This window comes from Pongo abelii, chromosome 12 (assembly GCF_028885655.2).
Source record: "Pongo abelii isolate AG06213 chromosome 12, NHGRI_mPonAbe1-v2.0_pri, whole genome shotgun sequence".
NCBI lineage: Eukaryota > Metazoa > Chordata > Mammalia > Primates > Hominidae > Pongo > Pongo abelii.
The window spans coordinates 58,660,253-58,677,748 of NC_071997.2; positions in this window are offsets into that span (position 1 = coordinate 58,660,253).

The window sequence follows — 17,496 nt, forward strand, 5'->3', positions numbered from 1 at the left end:
ATACACCACCTGAATCTTTTGTTTTTCCAGGACTATGGGTTTGACAAGCCAACATTGGTTATAAAATATTCTAACAGGCTGGTTGCAGTGGCTCACGCCTGTAATCCCAGCACTTTGGGAGGCTGAGGCAGATGGATCACAAGGTCAGGAGATCGAGACCATCCTAGCTAACATGATGAAACCCCATCTCTACTAAAAATAAAAAAAATTAGCCAGGCATGGTGGCACACACCTGAAGTCCCAGCTACTCAGGAGGCTGAGGCAGGAGAATCACTTGAACCAGGGAGGCAGACTGTGCAGTGAGCCGAGATCCCGCCACTGCACTCCACTCTGGGTGACAGAGTGAGACTCCATCTCAAAAAAAAAAATATTCTAGCAATTTTGGAACAGTCATCCCACAAGTATTTTTTCACAATTTGGATGAATTTTTCTGTTCCATGATGAGTTGTGGAGTACAGAGCTTTTGATAATGGAAGCTTCAAAGACTCAGGAAAGACCAGGCAGCCATCTAGGCCCTCTGTGAGTCTGCACTTAACATTTAACTTATATCCTTTTAGATACCAGTTTTGTTTTTCCAAATGAGGTGCTTTGCATTGTTTATTAAATAGGTCATTGTAAGGTAGTTGGCTTGGATTAATCTTATGAAGTTCGTTCAGATTGCATATCTTAACAGTTTCAGTACTAGCTGATTTAGCATAAATATCTGCTAAGCATTCCCTTGATATTCAGGTTCAGTTCTGTAGGTATGAGCTTCGATCAATAACAGCAATCTAGGAGTTTATCTAATTGGAGTCCATTTTTGATAGTGGTCCCACTAGAAGTGAGAAAATCTTAGAGTTTCCCTATCATGCCAAAATCATGTACTACTCCTAAAGCGTATCTACTATCTGTCTAAATACTTACTGATTTGTCTTTAGCTATATGACAAGCTTGGGTGAGAGCAAAAATCTTCGAGGGTTAAGCTGACTTATAGAGCTTAGACTAATAGAGCTGACTAATAGAGGAGGGGGTCCCTTCTCTATTAACTCATTTTGGTGGTAACAGCATATCCTAGCTGATATTTTCTTTCTGAGCTTTTGGCATAGGACCCATCAACAAAAGTATTAACTCAGGATTGCCCAATGGACTATCATCAACATAAAGGGCTATTATTTCTGATGCAACACTTATGCAATTGTGGTCTTCACCATCATCAGGCAGCAGTAATAGAGTGGCATGGTTAAGTAAATTGCAGTGTTTTAGAGAGAGATTAGAAGGAGACAGAATATTTCATAAGATGTTAGTCCACTTACTAAAAAATGCTGGGTTTGGGTGGAATTTAGCATGTGGGACTTCACTATTAAGTTCATTTCCTAAAACCAGATCAGCTGAAGTTTCTTTCATCCTGGTTGCTGCTGCTACTGCTTTTAAATAGTTAGGATATACCTTAGCTACTGGGTCTAATTGCAGGCTATAATATGCAATGGGCCTATGTTTCTCCCCATGTTCCTGGGTAAGAGCTCCTAAATGCCTGATTATTACTTTCATGAGCCAATTAAGTAAACAGTTTACTGCAATTTGGAAGTCCTAAAGGTGGAGGCTGATATAAGGTCAATTTTATTTAGCTAAAAGCCTGCTCATGACTATCATCCCAAGGTAAAGGCTCTGGTACAGCATTTTTTAGGGAGCTCATACAATGATGAGGCTATTAAGGAAAAATTCAGAACCAAGGAATTTTATATCCCATAAGTCTAAGAATATATCCTGCAAGTCGAAGAAAACATCTGCAAGTCCAAGAAAACATCTCAATTATCTTTTGGTTGCAGGCCAAGGAAAATTTTGAAGAGTTTTTAACTTTTTAGGTGAGAGAGAAATCCCTTCCCATCATGTCCCAAATAGTGGACTTTTCCCCTTGAAAACTGAAGTTTTTCTATTGAAGCCTTGTGACCTTGATGTGTGAGTTGCTGTAAAACGTAAACTGAGTCCATTTCAGAGTACTCTTTAGTGGGAGAGCATACAATAAGTCATCTATGTACTGAATGAGAGTAGAATTTTGAGGAAACCATAATGTCATTAAGTCCTGATGCAATGCCTGTGGAAAATACGAAGAGGATTCCGTGAACCCTTGTGGCATCACAGTCTAGAGGTACTGCTGATTTTTCCAAGTGAAGGCAAATAAGCATTGACTCTCTTTATGAACTGGATTGCAAAAAAAGGCTGAGCAGAGATCTAATATTGTGAACCACTTAAGAATCAGCACGTATGTTGGATAATAAAGTATTAGGATTTGGGACTATAGCTACTACAATTTTGTTAACTGCCCATAAACCTTGAATAAATCTTCAACCTCATCCATTTGTTTTTTTTTTTTAGACGAAGTCTCGCTGTCACCCAGGCTGGAGTGCAGTGGCGCGATCTTGGCTCACTGCAGGCTCCGCCCCCCGGGGTTCACGCCATTCTCCTGCCTCAGCCTCCCGAGTAGCTGGGACTACAGGTGCCCACTACTCGCCCGGCTAATTTTTTGTATTTTTAGTAGAGACGGGGTTTCACTGTGTTAGCCAGGATTGTCTCAGTCTCCTGACCTCGTGATCTGCCCGCCTCGGCCTCCTAAAGTGCTGGGATTACAGGCGTGAGCCACCGCGCCCGGCCATGTTTTTTTTTTTTTAACCAGTAGGATTGGAGTGTTACAAGTGCTGGTGCATAGAATTATAAGTCCCTTTTTAATTAAATCTTCTACAATTGGTGAGAGCCCTTGAATTGCTTCTGGTTTTAGTGGATATTGAGTAATTTAGGCAAAAGTTTAGAGTGGTCTATTTGGACTTTTATAAGTTCCACACTTTAAATTCTTCCTGTAGCAGTTGAGGAAGAGGCCCGTAAACATTCAGGTATTTTTGGAAGATCAGGCATTACAGGCCTGAGTTTTGATCTTATTAATTTCTGCCCATAGGGAGCATAACAATTCTGGTTCAGGAGAATCAGGAAACTGATTCTTACTCCTTCTATGGAAAATTTTACATCTTCCCCACTTTTTAAATTTTTTTAATTTAAAAAATTTCAATAGTTTTGGGAGTACAGGTGGTTTTTGGTTACATGGACAAGTTCTTTACTGGTGATTTCTGAGATTTTAGTGCACCCATTTCTCAAGCAGTGTACAATGTACCCAATATGTAGTCTTCTATGCCCTTTCAGCTTTGAAAGTAAATCTCCCCCTAGCAAATTTAGTGGAGCACTATCACATAGTAAAAAAGTGTGATTTTCTGAAAAATGCCTCAAAGTCAATTGGACGGGTTCAGATATGGGAACCTCTTGAATTTGATTTGAAACCCCAACCACAGAAATAGCCTTTTTAACTCTGAGGGATCTGCTGGCTTATGAAAGTGTGTTTTATGGTAGTGACAGATAAGGTAGCTCCGGTATCCACCAAGACTACACATGAGTCCCCATTTATTGTAACCTCTGTTTCTCCATGTTCTTTTCAGGGTGTTATGAGGAGCAATATACTGGCAAATCCCTCAGAGCCACTTCAACGCTGATTATCTTCAGGAGAGCTACGGTCTCTTGTGCTCCCTCTAGTGGTGAAATAGGCTGGCCTAAAGGGAGGGTAATTGGTGGACTGGTATAAAAGGGCACAATCCCTTTTCCACTGTCCTGGTTGTTTGCAACAAGGCAGACATCTTAGGGTGAAGAATTTCTTGGTCTAATAGCTCTTGGTTGTGATTTAAAAAGAGAATGAGAAGATCCCTTTGGTCTTGGCCCCTGTAACTGTTGTAAGTGAAGAGTCATAAGCTTGTTAGCCTTTTGGGTTTTTTCTTGCTCTACAGTCCTCTCAAAATGTTCAGCTAGAGCCACCAATTCAGTCATGGCTGTAACTTCCCATCCCAGTTTATGTTTTCTAATTAAATTTCTAAGTTCAGGATGAAATCCATTTATAAATAGAGTAGTTAATACCATTTCAGTCCCTGCAGGAAATACTCCTTGCTAGTACTTTGAGCCCAGAATGTTTCACAGTATTTCTAAGCAAGTTCTGTAATCTGACACTGGTTCATTCTTTTTTTGGTTTACAAGATTGTATGACGTACCAATCAACTTTTGTGGAAAAATTTTAGCACTTGAATTTAAAAGATTTTCAGCAATCTTTTTCCTTTCTTTTTTTTGAGACGAGGTCTTGCTCTGCTACCCAGGCTGGAGTGCAGTGGCACAGTCATGGCTCACCATAGCCTCAATCTCCCGGGCTCAGGTGAGCCTCCCACTTCAGCCTCATAAGTAGCTGGGTCTACAGGCATGTGCCATTGAGAGGTGATAGCGTGGTGACAGTGTGCTGGCAGCCCTCGCAGTCCTCGCTCGCTCTTGGTGCCTCCTTGGTCTTGGCGCCCATTCTGGCCACGTTTGAGGAGCCCTTCAGCCCGCCGCTGCACTATGGGAGCCCTTCTCCGGGCTGGCCGAGGCCGAAGCCGGCTCCCTCAGCTTGCGGGGAGGTGTGGAGGGAGAGGCACGGGAGGGAACCAGCGCTGCGCGTGGCGCTTGCGGGCCAGCTAGAATTCTGGGTGGGCGTGGGCTTGGTGGGCCCTGCACTTTGAGCTGCTGGCCGGCCCTCCCAGCCCCCAGCAGTGAGGGGCTTAGCACCCAGGCCAGCAGCTGTGGAGGGTGCGCCAGGTCCCCCAGCAGTGGCGGCCCAGCAGCGCTGCACTGTATTTCTGGCCAGGCCTTAGCTGCCTCCTCGCCGGGCAGGGCTCGGGACCTGCAGCCCGCCATGCCTGAGTCTCCTCCCCCACACCCCCCCACCGCCTCCTGGGGCCGTGGGCTCCTGTGTGGCCTGAGCCTCCCCGACTAGCACTGCCCCCTGCTCCATGGCGCCTAGTCCCATCTACCGCCCAAGAGCTGAGGAGTGCAGGCACACTGCACGGGACTGGCGGGCAGCTCCACCTGTGGCCCCAATACAAGATCCACTGGGTGAGGCCAGCTGGGCTCCTGAGTCTAGTGGGGACTTGGAGAACCTTTGTGTCTAGCTAAGGGATTGTGAGTGCACCAATGAGCACTGTGTCTAGCTCAAGGTTTGTGAACACACCAATCAGCACCCTGTGTCTAGCTCAGGGTTTGTGGATGCACCAGTTGGCACTCTGTATCTAGCTAATCTGGTGGGGATTTGGAGAATCTTTATGTCTAGCTAAGGGATTATGAATCCACCAATTGGCACTCTGGGTCTATCTCAAGGTTTGTAAATGCACCAGTCAGTGCTCTGTATCTAGCTAAGCTGGTGGGGACTTGGAGAATCTTTATGTTTAGCTAAGGGATTATGAATGCACCAATCAGCACTCTGTATCTAGCTCAAGGTTTGTAAAGGCACCAATAAGCACTCTGTGTCTAGCTCAGGGTTTGTAAATACACCAATCGACACTCTGTATATAGCTAATCTAGTGGGGATGTGGAGAACTTTTGTCTGGCTCAGGGATTGTAAACGCACCAATCAGCACCCTGTCAAAATGGACCAATCAGCTCTCTGTAAAACAGACCAATTGGCTCTCTGTAAAATGGACCAATCAGCAGGATGTGGGTGGGGCCAGATAAGAGAATAAAACCAGGCTGCCTGAGCCAGCAGTGGCAACGCGCTCAGGTCCCCTTCCAAGCTGTGGAAGCTTTGTTCTTTTGTTCTTTGCAATAAATCTTGCTGCTACTCACTCTTTGGGTCCGCACTGCCTTTATGAGCTGTAACACTCACCGTGAAGGTCTGCAGCCTCACTCCTGAGGTGAGACCACGAACCCCCCAGAAGGAAAAAACTCCAAACACATCCAAACATCAGAAGGAACAAACTCCAGACACACCACCTTTAAGAACTGTAACACTCACTGTGAGGGTCCATGGCTTCATTCTTGAAGTCAGTGAGACCAAGAAACCACCAATTCTGGACACACCATCATGCACAGCTAAATTTCCGTATTTTTTGTATAGACAGGGTTTTGCCATGTTGCCCAAGCTGGGATTTGCAGCAATATTTCTAGCTCCTGTTGGGCCTTCTCATGAGGAGGTTTTGGAGTGGGGGGCGGCAGGGGCAGGATATTTAATATCTTCCTCAGGTTTGTTCCATTCTGCTGCTGCCCTCCATTTTCAAGCTTCACCAGGCTTCCATATCATATGAATAAACTGTTATATGAGGCTTTGTCAGGGAGTCCTGGATCATAATCTCCTATGAGGATTCTGAACTCCTCAGTCAATTTTTGAGGATTCTCTCTTAGATCAGGGAAGTCTTCTACAATAGCTCTAAGCTCAGTTTTAGACCATGGAGTGAAAGTGGTTACAGCAGGCAGGCCTGGATAATCAGAAGGTCTTCCTTTGTGAGGTGAACATCTAATTCCTCTTTTTTCATCATCTTCAGAGTGAAGGGTTAATTTAGCAAAAAGGTTAGTAGATTCAGAGTACGTAGGTAGAGATGGATAAAGAGAAGAAACAGTTGGGGTTAGTTCAATCAGAGTACAGTTCTGTTTTATCATGTCCTTAGCCCGCTACTTAAGCTGTTCATTTACTTTTGCAAAGAATCTTTTAAGGAGGCAATTTTTCATTCGTTTAGTCTTTTAGAGGCTTCCATGTACCAATGAAAGACTATATCTCAATGTTTTTGTGGGGTTTTTGATCCTCCTTTTTCTAATATGCCTTGCAAATAAACAATTTTATACAAATTAATACTTCCCCATTGTGGCCATCTTTTCTCTAGTAAGGTTAATCTATTTTTCTAAAAATGCACATATTCTGGGCCTGTAATTTTATATATAAAATTACATGGAGTCCCAGAAGGTAGAGTCCCAGAATGTTTGGATTGAGAAAAACCCATTATCAAGAAAAAAAAAAAAAAAAAAAAGTGCCTACCAGAGGTCTGAGGCTCTAACAGAACCCAATCCAGTTAATTATTGATTCAGATTTGATCCTGAACCCAGTCCACTTAAATATTGCTCAAATAAACTTGGAGAGCTCAAATTAGAAAACAAATTAGTGGAGCTCTGAATCCAAAAGAAAACCCATCTACAACCTCCAGTTACAATGAAGAGAGCAGTGAGCACAACTGGCCTGGTCACCTGGTGTTCCTGGAGGTCACCAGAGTTTTACTTCAAATTGCACTTCCAACACCAGATCTGTTAAAAGAAAAACCTTAGACAAACTGAATTTAACAGAATTTAATTGAGAAGAAAAAGAAAAAAGACAATTCGCAAATCAGGCAGTACCTAGAATCACAGCAGATTCAGAGCAACACCAGAGATGCTATGTGGTCGAAAAAAACTTATGAATAGAAAAAGGAAAGTGACATGCAGAAAACTGAAGTGAGGTACAGAAATAGCCAAATTGGTTACAGCATGGTGTTTGCCTTATTTGAACATGGTTTGAACAATAGGTTGCCTGTGAGTCACTGAAGTATGGCTGCTGGGATTGGCTGAGGCTCAGCTATTGCTACAGAAGCATCCTTCTAAGTTAGGTTTTCAGTCGGCCTACCTACAAAGTTAGGTTATGGTTCATCCTTAAGGACTCGAGTATGGGAGTGAGGAGGCTTTCTCAGGCCAGATTTTAGTTTGATTTAATAGTTCCAACTTTAAGTCAGTCCTTTGCTCCAATATCTGATCATAGGTTATTAGAAGCAGCCAGGCCATTTCTTGCTGCTTAGACATTTCTTCTACCAGATACTCTAAGTCATTACTCTTAAGTTCAGCCTTCCACAAAGCCCTAGGACATAGATACAATGCAGCCAAGTTCTTTGCTAGGGCATAACAAGGGTGAACTTTGCTCCAGTTCCCCATAACTTCCTCATTTCCATCTGAGACCTCATCAGGCTGGCCTTTACTATACATATTTCTGTCCACATTTGGTTACAACCACTTAACAAATCTCTAAGAAGGTCCAAACCTTTTCTCATCTGTCTGTCTTCTGGGCCCTCCAGACTCTTCCAACTGCTGCCTGAAACCCAGTTCCAAAGCCACTTCCACATTTTCAGATATCTTTATAGCAACGCTCTACTCCTTGGTACCAACTTTCTGTGATAGTCTATTTTGCATTGCTATAAAGAAATATCTAAGACTGGGTAATTTATAATGAAAAGAGGTTTATTTGACTCACAGTTTTTCAGGCTATACAAGAATCACACTGCTGGCATCTGCCTCTGGTGAGGGCCTCAGGAAGCTTTTACTCATGGGGAAGGGTGAAGGGGGAGCAGGTGTGTCACATGGCAAGAGAGGGAACCAGAGAGATGTCAGGCTTTTTTAACAACCAGCTCTCACATGAACTAATAGAGCAACAACTCAGTCATGAGGAGGGCACCAAACCATTCAGGAGGGATCCACTTCTTATGACCTAAACACCTCCTACTAGGTCCAATCTCCAACACTGGGGGTCACATTTCAACATGAGATTTGAAGAAGACAAATATCCAGACTATATCCACCTTCTAGAGGGGACAGGGCTTCTGCTCCTGGAAATTCAGACCCTGGAATAGGACTTGGCATTCTTCTGCTCCATCTTATGCCCACTGCCCAGCCACACAGAGCTACTTCTATTTCTTCCATACCTGAAGCTCTCTTTCTGCTTGAGACCTTGGGCCATGCTGTTCCTTTTGCCTGGAACTTTCTTATATCCACCCCATCCCCTTGTTAGTTCAGTGACTCCCTAGCTTCCGAGCCAGGATGAAGCAGTTCATCCTGTTTTTTTTCTTCCCCCGGCAGTTATTGTAATTTAGTCCTTTGCTACTCAAAGTGTCATCCCCAGACCAGTGCAGCAGCCTTGCCTAGAAGTGTGTTAAAAATAAGTGTGGGGTCTACAGCCATACCACCCTGAATGCACCCAATCTTGTCTGATCTCGAAAAATAAGTGTGGGTACGACGTTTATTATGCCCACAAGATTAACATTAGCAGAATAGTATGAATCCTGCACAGCTTCTTCCTAAATGCAACACAGTGGCGCCCTCTCATGAGGCAGAGAAATTCGGGTGTTTCCTCTGCTGGTCGATGTTCCCATTGCCTGGGCATCGATGGGCAGTGCTGATTTGCTGATGGCCAGGGAGAGAGGAGGGGCCAGCTGCCCTGACTGGTGCTCATCTTCCTTGGACCAAGTCCTCACTCACTGCCAAGGGAGTTACAAGCTCTTCTTTCCTGAAGGACTCAGATAGGAATCCCAAAGCTGTAGGAGGGAATGTGTGTGTGTTTGTGAATTGGGGGAGGGTATTATTGGGGCAAGATAGTGGGTTCGAGGTAACAGGAAGTTAAACTGGAACTTCACACTGAGGCACTGGATACAATAGGTAAGAAATTCTGCTGTGAGATCTGACACCAAAATGAGGAAATGCCAAAGGAGGCTGTGAAGGACAGTTTGGGGTTGCCAGGGTTTGAGGGGAAGGGGATGTGAGGAGTGATGGCTCCATGACGACAGGTTTCCTTCCTGGGTAATGAAAATGTTTTGGGGCTTGATATGGGTGTTGCATGCAAAACACTGTGAATGTACCAAATGGCAGGGAACTGTACACTTGAAAATGGCTAACTGTATGTTATGTAAATTTTGTCTCCAAGTATTGGGGAAAAAGAAGAGTTTAGGTGGCTCTAAAACTCACAGGGGGTATAATTAGGGAAATTAGGCATTTCCCTAATTAATAATGAACTCAATCTACATTTTATTTCTATGGGCTATTTGTGTTTTTCTATAAAGTTGCCTGCTCATGAGTTTATTTAGCCCATGTGTATTAGTCCATTTTCATACTGTTATGAAGAAATACCCAAGACTGGGTAACTTACAAAGAAAATGGTACATACTTACATGGTGGTAGGCAAGAAAGCTTGTGCAAGGGAACTGCCTTTTACAAAACCCTCAGATCTCATGAGACTTATTCACTATCACAAGAACAACATGGGAAGTATCTGCCCCCATCATTCAATTACCTCCCACCAGGTCCCTCCCACAACACATGGGGATTATGGGAGCTATAATTCAAGATGAGATTTCGGTGCGGACCAATCATAGCGGAACGTCAAGGAGGAGCAAAGGCACATCTTACATGGTGGTAGGCAAGAGAGGGTGTGCAGGGGAACTGCCCTTTATAAAACCATCAGATCTCATGAGACTTATTTACCATCACGAGAACAACATGGGGAAAACCCACCTCCATGATTCAATTACCTCCCACTGGGTCCCTCCCACGACCTGTGGAAATTATGGGAGCTACTATTTTAGATGAGATTTGGGTGGGGACACAGCCAAACCATATCACCATATTTCTATGAATTGTCTATTTGTTTTAAAGAGACTTAAATATAAATTGTGTTTTTAAAAAACCAACTCATAGAATTTCTTTATATATTCTGGATACAATTCTTTGTTGGTCACACGTGCTGCAATTATCTTCTCCCATTTTGTGCCTTGTCTTTTCACTGTCTTTATGGTGCCTTTTGATAAACAAAACATTTATCAAGATGAATTTATCAATCTTTTATTTATGGTTAGCACTTCGTCCCTTAAGACATTTTTCCATTCTTACTCTCATATTTTCCTCTAAAAATTGTAATGGTTTTGCCATTCACATTTAAGTCTTTTTTCTTTTTGGTTTTTATTTCTATTAAAATTATGTATGTATCCCTTTTAAACAGCCAGGGTTTCATGGCTCTGTCATGTGAAACAGCAGCCCCTACCTACATTCCCCGGCACATCTTTCACAGGCTGTGTGGCTCCTGCTCCATTGTCCAGGTTAGCCTGTCTGCTGTCAGCTGCTGAGGAGGGTGAAGACAAGTCTCCTCCATGCATATACGCACTCCTCCCCCTGCTCAGCTTCCCAGTGTGGTTAGATGGCCCTTTGGGCTACTTCACTATTCTGTGTTATTTTAAGCTAAGCTACACGGTAAGCCATGATGACTTATACTTTCCTGAAGGCTTTTGATTTGTATCTTTTCCCTTAGAATTGATACTTTTCTTTCTGCTGTTGTTCAGTTTTCTGTGTATTTATCACTTATTCAATGCCAAACTCTATCAGATGTCCAAATATCTCTTCTTAATATTTAGATGACCTGATTTAACGATTAGATCTCCCTGGTCTTTTCCAGCACCTCTGATCTCTCATTTGGATTGTTTATTTTCTGTATGCCATTCAACAAACTCCACTTTTTTAAAAAAAAGAAGATAGGGGTCTCACTATGTTGGACAGGTTGATCTTGAACTCCGGGCCTCAAATGATCCTCCCACCTCAGCCTCCCAAAGTGCTTGGATTACAGGCACGAGCCACCACATCCGGCCCCCATTCAACAAATTCTTATTGGGCCAACCACGTGCTACATGTTGTGTTAGGACCCAGAGAAACAAGGAGAACAAGATGGTTGTCATTCTTGCCTTTGTGGAGCTTACTACCAAATTCAAGGAAGAAAAAAAACCCCAATAAATTCTGGAGCAATGTTTCTTATTCCTAATTGTTTGATTGGCTCTGGAGCTGATGCCTGCCTGTCATAAGATGGCACCAGTGTTGGGGACTCCTGAGTATGAGAGGGGTCTTCCCCAGTTTCCTGTGTGGCCAAGGCTTTCTGCCTAAGTTAGGGATGAATATGGAGAAGTCTCTGAAGCACTTCCACCTTTTCTCAGTTCACCTCTTTCTCATGAAATGAAGACTATGATAGCCATTTTTTTCAGTCCAGCCCTACCTGTCTCATAGTTCATTGAGGTTCCTGGACTTAGTGGAGCAATGGTGAGGCCAGACGAACACTTGATGAGATGGCATCAGGGATCAAAGGAATATGTGAATTTGGCCATGACTTTCTGGGGACAGGCTGGAACGTTGAACCCCAAACCCCATGCAGAAGTCTAGCAAGTTGGGCTGACCTCTCAAGAGGGCTCTATTTTCTCCAGAGTGGAGCCCTGGGTCTCATTTCTGCAACAATCATAGTATCCCAAGTGAAGCTAGCATTGGAGGAAACGAGTCCAGGACAGAGTGAGACACACACACACATAGGCAGAGATTTTACTCTAGTGTCTACGGAGGGAGATGGCTTGGGCTACTGAGCAATTTTGGGCCCGTCATAGCTCTCTGAAAGGCTGCAGAGGAGCATATAGGGCTATGGCTGCTCGGGCCAAGAAAATTAATAGTCCACATCTGTGTTCTCTGTGACTATGATCCCCTTAAAAACGTGGCCTAGTCAGATTTGGAAAATAATGCCCCCATTGCCACCACCCCAGCCTTGGTGGTGGTGGAGTTTCCTTAGATCAGGACCCTCATCTTGGGCAGCTGCAAGAGCCAAGGGCTATGGAGATGAGCCATGAGTGCCTCCTGGAAGCCAATGTTAGCTTTAATTTTAATACCATTCCCTTTTTCCCATGCCCACTCCCCACCATCCCCTTTCATGAGTATTTCATGAGAAACTGGGAAAGGGCTGTAAGCAAGGCTTCAGAACCAGTAAAAATAAGTCTAGCATCAGAGGTAAAATCACCCAGATCCCAGACTCATAAAGACATAGATTGTATCAACAGTTCAGCTTGGCCTCACTTTATAAGGACTGGCTATAGAGACAAGACAGGGCGGGCCCACAGAGAGTGAAGGAATTTAATGAATTTGAGCAATTACCCCATTTTACAGCCTTCTGCCTTGTAGCCGGTTTTGTCTCAAACCCTGTGTGAAATGTGGTCACCTAGTCAATTGGAACCAGCTCCTGACAGACCCCAGCAACTTACAGATGAACTCACTTACAGTGAACTTTCCTCATTACAGTGCTAAATCCTGCACCCTGGGAGAGCTATAGTTTCATTATCATAGCATGCGTCCTATGTGCTGGCACGATGACTCCCTCCATCTGTGTCACTGAGACCCCTCCTCTTCATGTGATGATGCACCCTCTCCCCTCTCGATCACTCCATAAAGCCTTCCTGTCATTTTCTCTTAGGAGACACTGTTTTGGCGAATATTCCCAGAGCTCTTCCTACTTGTGACAAGTAATAAAACTCCTATTGATCAAAACCTGTGTTCGTGACTTTTGTTACTCACCAGGCAAATAAACCCTGCTTTTTTTTGGAGGCAGTGGGGTGGGAGGGCCTGGGAAACAAATCTGGTTGATCCAGATGGGACTCTGGACTGAGCCCTGACTTGACCTCCCTTAGAGGCTGCTCACAGGTGAAGCAGCAGTCTGAGGAAGCATGAGTGGGTTAAGTTGCCTAAGTTGCTGAGAGGGAGACTGGTGAAGGGCCTTGGGGCACCCCCCGCCCCCAGCAGGAGAGCAGAAGTGGCTGCTTGGACCTTTCATTTGGTGCAACTTTGAGGCAATAAGTGGTGGTGGTTCTGTGATTGACTAAAAGAGTGGTTTTGGTTTTGACTATGAGGACTCTGGGTTGTCAGGTTTAGGACCTAGCTCAAGGGATCCAGGATTGTTGGGAACGGGCAGGACTCCCCTTCAGGTCTAGGAGTTGACAGACTTCTTCATCCATTTTAACAAGGGGAAGCCATAATATAAAGACAAGGACTCTCATCTTTAACACTTTGTCCGTGTCTGGTATATCTGTAGTCTGAATGCTTGTCACTTTTGGCAATACTTATGCATCTTTGTGGCCTGAATGCATGTGAAGTCTGGATTCCCTTCCCCTTAGTCTGTGGTAATCCCTAACATATTGGGCTTTCATTTTCCAGCAGTCACAGAAGAACTGTTATTGATTTGAAGAGGCCTAATTTAGAAGGGGGCAGTTTGGGTGGGATTATAATTCCTGGAACCAAAATGCAGTGATGTAGAGTTTACATCAACAGAGTGTGCACCCTCTCCAGAAAGAACACGTTCTTACTTGATTGATCTACGTACCTCCCACCACTCAAGCTGGATCCAGAACTACTCTGGAATCTCCATGAGATCTCCAGGGAAGCTACCCAGACTGAACATGATCCAGGGAGAGGCAACCCCTATTATCCTCTCCTAGCTCCCCAGCACCTCCACTCCATGGTGGCTTGGGTGTAGCGGCAAGCTGAAAGGATCAGAAATATCTTACAGGCTAAGAGTTACAGGTTTGTGTCATCACTAATCCCCAGTGGAAGCTCCTTAGAGGGTGGAATCAGACTTCTGGGCAAAGACCCTAGAATATGGGGAACCAGGTCTCAATACTGGAGGAGAGTCCATTATAGTGGCTCCTCCAGCACTGGAAACTATTTGGATACCCATATCCATGATCAAAAAGCAAATGATATATTACTGTAATACCATGTGGCCCCAGTGTTCCCTACGGAATCAGGACAGATGGTCTGAACATGAGTTACTTATATACATTAATAATACAATTCTCCAACTGGGACTTATTTTGTAAGAAACAAGGTAAATGGGATAAAATACCCTATGTATAATGTCTTATGGCCCTCTATCAACATGCAGCCCTACAGAAGAAATGCAGGATATGTAATTGGCCAAAGGCCCAAAGGGAACAATGTTGCTGATTCTAGAAGCCCTTAGACAGGAAGAACCAGTCATGTGGGGACTTGTAAGGAAAGGAATGAGGAAGAGCCTCTCTACTTCTCCTTCAAGAGAAATGAGGTCCTCTAGTCCTACTCAAAAACTAGAACCTTTGCCAATACAGGGAAATAATACCCCTACTTCCTCGGGAATTAAACTCTCAGCACCTCCAGGGGAAAGCAAGGGTCTTCCTCCATACTTGCCAGGCCCTCTGAACTATGTGGAGCTGGCTGTGGCTCCTGCTACGGCCCCAAAATAAACAACAAAAAATCAATATAAGACCAATATATGACAGAGAAAACTCAATAAAGCCCAAAGTGGGTTATTTGACAATACTAGTGAAATGAATACACCCGTTGGAAAGAGTGGTCAGGTAAAAATCACAGGAGGCAAAAATAATATCACTAAAATGGAACATCACTACAGATCCTAGAACTTCCAGACATTAAAAAGATAACAAAGGGCCGGGCGCAGTGGCTCACGCCTGTAATCCCAGCACTTTGGGAGCCCGAGGCGGGTGGATCACGAGGTCAGGAGATCGAGAACATCCTGGCTAACACGGTGAAAACCTGTCTCCACTAAACACACAAAAAATTAGTCAGACGTGGTGGCAGATTCCTGTAGTCCCACCTACTCAGGAGGCTGAGGCAGGGGAATGGCGTGAACCTGGGAGGCGGAGCTTTCAGTGAGTCAAGATTCTGCCACTGCACTCCTGCCTGAGGGCGACAGAGCGATACTCCGTCTCAAAAAAAAAAAAAAAAAAAAGATAACAAAAGGATATTACAACATTGGATCAATCAATTTGTAAATTTCTAGGAAATGAACAAATTCCTTGAAAAACACAACTTACCAAACCTTGGCATAAAAGGAAAACTGAAATCTGAATAGTTATTGAAAAATATGAATCCCACAAAAGAAAATACAGGCCCAGATGGGTTTCACTGGTGAATTCTCCTAATCATTCAAGCAATAAATTACATTACATCCTTCTAGAGAATAAAAAAGTAAAACCTCGTCCCAACTTACTTTATGTGGCTTGCAGATGTATCCCTCTTTGCCCAGGCAGCACCACTCACCACTCCCCTTCTGACTGGTGGCTGGATTACTTCCCTCATGGGGCCTCTGAGCAGCATATTCCTACATGCTGGCCGTTGTGATCCCCGTTATCACTGGGGTCCCAGTTTGGGTTGTGTTGGGACTGACACCTCAGTAGTCAAGTAGATTTGGTAGCTCAAGTTACCAGCATAACAAGTTCCCTGAGAGGGAACCCCAGAGTGGGATGGTTCCCACCCAGGCAGGTGTCTGATGGAGAGGGAGGTTTTGCTTGGGTCTATGTACCTCTTCAACCGCTGATTTGTATAATGAGAAATCCCATCTTAAAGGCTTACCAGTGAGCCCATGAGAGTTCAGAACTCTCATAAAGGGAATATTCTTCACACATAACCTCACCTGGTCAGACATGCAGACCTTAATGGCAACTCTGCTCATGGTGGAAAAGAAATCTACCATCATGGCCAAAGCTAAGGAAGAGGCAGATAAGATGTAGGCTGATAACGTGGGCTACCAAACCTACTTGGCTGCTGAGGTGTCAGTCCCAACAGCCGACCCAAACGGGGACTCCAGTGATAACGGGGATCATTATAGCAAGATGCTACTCAGAGGCATGAGGGAAGTAAGCCAATCAATTGGGGAAAACTCCAGGAAACAGAACAAGACCCTAATGAGAATCCATCCCCATTCCTAGAGAGATGACAAGTATGCCTCTGGGATTATCCCCCTTGGGACCCTGACTGTGGACAATAAGGAGATAAGGCATGCATAAGAAATATTACAACTGTTACAGGCAGTACAGTTACCTAAAATGTTAGTGCCGGTCCACTGCTGGGGACACCAGAGGGGAATTCTGAGGTTATAAAAGGAAATAACCTAGCCGACACAGCTGCTAAGAAGGCAGCATGAACAGTTGAATGTTTGTAAATGACCCTGATCCCCAGATTTGTCACTCCACAAGTTTCAGCCCTACTACTCAGAAATTAGAAAAATCCAAATGGGAAGGGTATCTCCCACATTCGGATTTGGAAGGATGAGTTATTAATGACAAAGGAAGACTCCGGATTCCAGAAAACCTAGGCTGGGCTATAATTAAATATGTCCATCGATCATCACATTTTGGTATCCATTCTCAGACTGCTCTAAAGAAATACTTGAGACTGGGTAATTTATAAGGGAAAGAGGTTTAATGGACTCACAGTTCCGCATGGCTGGGGAGGCCTCAAGAAACTTACAATCATGGCATAAGGCAAAGGGGAGGCAAGCTTAGGCTTTCTCACACGGCAGCAGGAGAGAGAAGAGTGAGGAGCGAAGGGGAAAGAGACCCTTTTAAAACCATCAGATCTTGTGAGAATTCACTATCATGAGAATAGCATGAGAGAAACCTTCCCCCATGATTCAATCATCTACCCAGGTCTCTTCCTAGGCACGTGGGGATTACAGGGATTACAATTCAAGATGAGATTTGGGTGGGGATGCAAAGCCTAACCATATCAAAACCTTACACAATTGGTTGATGAGGGTAATAAAGGTTCCCGATCCAAGTGGTAAAATAGACTAACTCTCTAACAGGTGCCACAAATATGTACAAAATAATGCTCAGACCAGGCTCTCTGTGCCTCAACTAAGGGGCGAGGGCGGGCATACCAGGAGAAGAATGGCAAATAGACTTTACAGTGACGCTCCAGGCACCTGGAAACCTCATGTACCAGCTGGTTTGTGTGGACACCTTTACTGGCTGGATAGAAGCCTTACTTTGTCACACAGAAAAGGCAAATGATGCCAGAGCTTTACTCAAAGACATCCTCTCGCAATGTGGCTTACTTTGATTGATCCAGAGTGACAATGGAGCTGCCTTCATTTCCAAAGTTAGCCGGGGGGTATTCTCTGCCTTGGAAATCAAATGGAGGTTACATGCAGACTGGAGGCCCCAGTCATCTGAAAAGGACAAAAATACTAATAGAACCATAAAGGTCACTTTAGCTAAACCATGCCAGGAAACTCATGAAAGCTAGCTAAAGTGCCTCTCCATCAAACTAACATGA